This window comes from Triticum urartu, chromosome 4, assembly GCF_003073215.2.
Source record: "Triticum urartu cultivar G1812 chromosome 4, Tu2.1, whole genome shotgun sequence".
Classification (NCBI taxonomy): Eukaryota; Viridiplantae; Streptophyta; class Magnoliopsida; order Poales; family Poaceae; genus Triticum; species Triticum urartu.
Window position 1 is genome coordinate 581,474,776 of NC_053025.1, and position 5,777 is coordinate 581,480,552.

Consider the following 5,777-nt stretch of genomic DNA (forward strand, 5'->3'; position numbering starts at 1 on the left):
GTGTCACCAGCACTGGCAGCACCGCATCCCGGCGTTGTGACCGGATGTGAACATGCCGCACGACTGGCACCTCAACCCCGACAGGGTGCTGGTGCCGGCGACACCTGACTATGCGGTGGACTCCCCGTACTGGGATGCCTGGTTTGCCAGTGTGCACGAGGTCCGCTGCACATCAGAGGTTGGGTGCACCGGTTGCAGCAACAACGCTCGCTCCACCATCGCCGGTGTCGTGGTTTTGTCACGGCAGATGCCCTTGTGAAAGGACTTAGGAGTAGATCCATCGCACCATAGGTTAGCTTGAAGGGGTTGAACGGGAAAAATGACACAAAGGATTACTCAGATTCAACCCCTCACAACGAGGTAAAAGCCTACGTCCTGCTTCCAGTTGTATTACTTGAGTTTTGATTACAAGGGAGCGAATACGCTTGACCTAGTTCTCGATTGATTGTCCCTTAGCCTAAGCCGCCGCCGGGTCTCGCCTTTATATACACAGGTCGAAACCCGGCGGCTTACAAGAGTCCGAACCGGATCACACAACGTGACCCGCCTGGTTTCTAAATCGCTTTGCCTTAGCAGGCAAGCCACCATATGGCGGTTCACGCGTTCATGTCTTGGGCCCTCACTAGGTCTACCTCCAAGAGTCGCTGTCCTCATACTTCTTCTTGGGCCTCCTTGAATCTTCTTTGTATTAAACCGCCAATGGTGTAACCCGGCCCCAGCATGGCGGGTCATACCTAGGGGTTATATCCCCAACACTAGGCTCCAGATTGATTTGAACTTGTTCATGTCAATCTCCACTGCTTTAATTGACAGACTATCCTCCAATGTTGAATCTTCAAATAAATCATTGTAATATCACACGAGCCGAACCATCGTAAGCCGCCCTGACATCATGTAAACAGAATCATTGTAATCCGCCATGACCTCATGCACATTAAATATGCACAGAACCCATGATATCACAACAGATCTTTATCTTAATGGGCCATCCAAGAATCGAGGCACCCGCACTACAAAGATAATCATTCTACCTCCTCGATTTCTGTGCATGCCATTTTATCACTTCCTTATAAATAGGGATAGGGGCCCCTTTTCTCAACTTTTACCCCTGCCTCTTTCCCTTCTTCTTCCTCGCGACCATCGAAGCCTACGGAGCTCCGCCGCCGCCGTCGACCTTCACCAGCGACTCCCACTCGGCCGCTGCATCAACCTGACTCTGACCAGAAAAATGCGGCGCCCTCCCGCTATTCATCAGCATCGCCATGTTTTCGTCTTCCCCTGCTTTCAATCCGCATTAGGGTTTTCGTCGTTCATCGGTGCTCGTCGGTGTACATCGCACTCGCCTGTGGTTCTTCCAATATACTGCTTGTTTGGATCCCAATAGAACATAAAAACCATGCAGTAGCAATTTTTAGTAACTGCCTCTCATCATAGATCCATTCCTCTATTCTAAGATTCATCTCTCAACACAGTAGTTCGTCCTTCATATTTTAGGTTTAACAATTTTTGCCTGTTTTTCGAACTGATGTACATCCAAAATTATAAGCAGGATCTGTGAAACTTGTTTGTTCAGCACTTAGTAAAATTTCACTAGAATCCAGATCTGTAGATGTCATCATGATCACTGTTGCATAGGCGGCTCATAGCGATATATTTTGTAACCTGCCAAATTCCAGCCGGCTTACTCATAAATGTTTAAGCCTCCAATATCCTCTTAATCAACAACCATGACTGGATAACCTGTTGATGCTTTGCCGGCTTAACCATGCTTACTAACCCCCATCACTCATAATAATCCATCTTGCATGCATAACTAGTCTTGAGCCATAGACTTGCTTGCTTAATCATTGGGCGGTTTATCATCATAATATCAATCCTCCAATTCTTCACTCTCAGGTTTTAACTTGGCAAAAAATGACTAAGACCACCACCTCCTGCGATTGGGTCGCTTCTACTGTCACTGAACAATATCTGAATGAATATGTTACCATGGGTGTCTTGCCAGCAAAGAACATCATTTATTGGAGAGTTCCAGGGTCCGAAACTAAGCCTCTCCCCAACGAAGGCGAAGTCATAGTTTTTGCAGACCACCTTCTTCGCGGTTTCTCACCACCTGGCTCAGAGTTCTTCCGAGATGTTCTACACTTTTATCAGCTACACCCTCAAGACCTCAGTCCCGATTCGGTGTAAAACATTTGTAATTTCCAAGTCTTCAGCGAGGTGTACCTTCAAGAAGAGCCAAGTGTTGACTTGTTTAGAGAATATTACTATTTGAACCGCCAGACCGAGATGACAGACAGGCCCTATCTCGAACTTGGTGGAATTTCGATCTAGAGACGGAGAGGCGCCGTCTTTCCTGCCGCTGCACTACCCAGTCATCCCAAAGATTGGAATCGAACTTGGTTCTATTGTCAAGATACTTCTCCGGCTGGTGAAATTCCTCTGCCGGGTTATTGCACCTGTCGGCTCAGCCCGAGACATCCAGACCGGATCAGCGCTGCAGAGCGAGCCAAATATGCACCAACTTTTTCAAAAATAAGGGCTTTGTTGGCCAACAGTTTAACTAGAGTTGACCTGGTCCGATGCTGGGTTGCTTGGAGGATCATGCCTTTGAGCCGCCGCACCAGCTTAATGTGTGAATATACATGTGATGTAAAAGACCCTCAGAGGTATAATCCAACACGTCTCAAAGACCAAGAGATCAACGAGATGACCAAATCATTGCTCGATGAGAGCCTTTAAAGCTGCAGCAAGACGAGTCTAAACCCCTTTTGCACTCTCAACCCTGCACCTGACGTAAGTATTTCAAGCTATTCTGTACTTGTCTTTTTTTTCATAAACTGCACCACTTCTCATTATCATCTGCGTTTTTAGGCCGGCTCTTCCTTCTGGAATAAGAAGCTCCAGGATAAGAAAACACAGGATAAACCGGCAAAAAAGGCGAGAACCAAGACCAAGGCTCCTAAGAAGACCAAAGGGAAGAAACCGGATGCAACAGACTTATACACCCTAGATGATGAGTCGGAGGTAGACCCGGAGATTGTCAAAGGTTTCCTTCAAATCATCCAGTAGAGTCTATTTCTTCCTAGACTTTACAATAATATCATCCACATAAGCATGAACATTGCGTCCAATCTGGTTATGAAGACAATTCTGGACGCAACGTTGATAAGTCGCCTCTGCACTCTTGAGCCCAAAAAGCATAGACACATAACAGAAAGCTCCAAAAGGTGTGATAAAAGTCATCTTCTCTTGGTCTTTAACTACCATCTTAATCTAATGATAACCAGAATAAGCATTCAGGAAGCCCAAACGCTCACAATCTGTCATAGCACCTATGATCTGATCAATGCGAGGAAGAGCAAAAGGATCAGCTAGACAAGCCTTATTGAGGTCTGTATAATCCACACATGTGCCAAGTGCCATTTTTCTTAAGTACTAGCACCAGGTTAGCCAACCACTCTGGGTGAAAAACCTCCACTATGAACCCGTCCGCTAAGAGCCGGGCCACCTCTTCCCCAATGGCCTTACATCGCTCTTCATTAAAATGGCGAAGGAATTGCTTGACCGGCTTAAACTTAGGATCAATATTGAGTGTGTGCTTAGCGAGTTCTCTCGATACACCTAGCATATATGAAGGCTTCCATGCAAAGGTGTACATCTCCTTGGCCACGTACACGACGTGGGCTTTGTCGAGTTTCTCCATCCAGGCCGAGTGCCAGGCACGCTTGTCCTTGTTGCACAAATCCTTCATGTCTCTGTAATAGGGGTCGATGATGGCCTCGACGAGGTGAATTGGTGAGTCCTTCTCATGCTCCTTGCTGCCCCTGATCTTGTATTGGCCCTGGATGTCGACAAGATTCTGGCAGGCGATGCCTGAATTATCGAGCGCCTTTACATCGTTGGTGATGTCCACCGTAGAGAACATGTAGTGGGGGCTGTAGACAAACCTGGCGAAACGCTCGCAAGGCCTTGTGGCCAGGCAGTAGTGGTAGACGAGGACGTGGTGGCGCACGCACATCTGGGAGACGACGACCTTGGGACGAGACCCGGCACGAGTGCGGGTGTACTCGAGGTCGAACCCGACCACCTTGTACTTCTCCTCGGCAAGCAACAGCTCCATGATGTGGATGGAGTGCTCCGCCCAGACCGGGTCATTGGTGTACACCACCGAGAGGTCCATGAACCTTCTGTGGGTGTCCACCACAGCACGCATGGTGAACTGCTGCTCGTCGTCGGCAGCCGCTCGGAGCGCCATTGGAGCCGCGTAGGATACCCTCTAAGAATTTCTCGTGGTGGGTGTGCTTCTTGCAATGGTGGGGCGCTATCGAAAGGTTGAAGAGACACAAGGGTAGATTAAATGGCCGCTGTAATAAATGGGGGCCGGCCGGCCTGTAATCGTCACGTCTTGTCATGGCGTTCATGGCGGAGGATTCCAGAATCCAGTGCACGCTTGAGAACACCTCACCCCAGGCGTGGGCTCGAAGAGCCTGTTCCCGTGCTGCCGCGCTGTTTACCGCACAAGCTTCCCGCCCGGCTAGTTTGGCCACGTGTCGGCTAGAAGAGGGATAAATCATTTATATTGCTATATCTGGTTGTTTGCAGTATGCCTTGTTTATTTTAGTTGTTCACAATGTGATGCTCTATATGTGCAATTATTTACTGTGCAGTACATTTCATCAATCCAGTTTCAAACATACCGATAGGAATGCATATATTTGCTTACTGTTAAGCCTGTTATAGCTAGCATATGCCTCTTTTAAAGTTTTTTGATTGTTCGGTTGTTTGTAGTTAGCATATGTTCAGTTTCAAATGCTATCTTTGGTTGTTCGTAGTATGCCTTGTTTATTCCAGTTATTCACAACATGGTGTTCTATATGTGCAAGTATGAACTGTGCAGTTCAATTTCATCAGTACCAATTTCAACAATACCACTATGAATGACTACATTTGGTTGCTGCATCTTGTAGTTAACACGCCTTTCCATTTTTATTTAACCATAACCAGTGTACTTAGACCGGCACAATACCAGTTTGAATGACCATGTTTGCTTGTTGTTAAATGTTTGGCCTGTTGCAGTTAGCACACATTTCCACTTGTTTTGCTTTACTAGCGTGCTTAAACCTGCACACTGAAGCTATCTTTTGGAGATTATTTTGTCTGCCATGTGTAATTTTGGTTGATGTTTAGCCTGTTGTGCTTAACATGCTTCTTGATGTACCTACACAGGACAATTTTGGGAACGACTGCTGTTTTCCATCAAGGTTAGTTTCATCCCATGGCTTATATCTGCTCACTGTTAGGATATCGGTACCTGGTACCATATAGGTCGGCGGCTGATAAGGGAGTAATCGGTGAATCCGACTTTTAACTGAATATATCTGCAACCCATTTTTCCTTAGGTTAACTAGGGCCATATGTAATATATCTGAGGCTACATAGCAACATGCACTGTACTTAATGTCTAAATATGCAATCCTAGGCTACATAGCAACAAGGAAGAGTGTTACATTAATGTTCTAATGATGTCTAGATATACATAGAAGAGCAGCAGCAACAGCAACAACACAACCCTGTTTGGATACTCAACTTAGCTAGAGCTTAGAGTTAGTTTCTAGCTCATTACTAACCCTGAACTAACTCCATCCAAAGAGTTGTTTGGATGGCAGGGTTAGATTGACAATAAATGCACTAGGAGAACTAGCTCCAATTAGCACCTCTTGGGTTGGATACTAGTTTTTTGGGTGGGTTATAGATGCAACTAGATCAAACTAGCC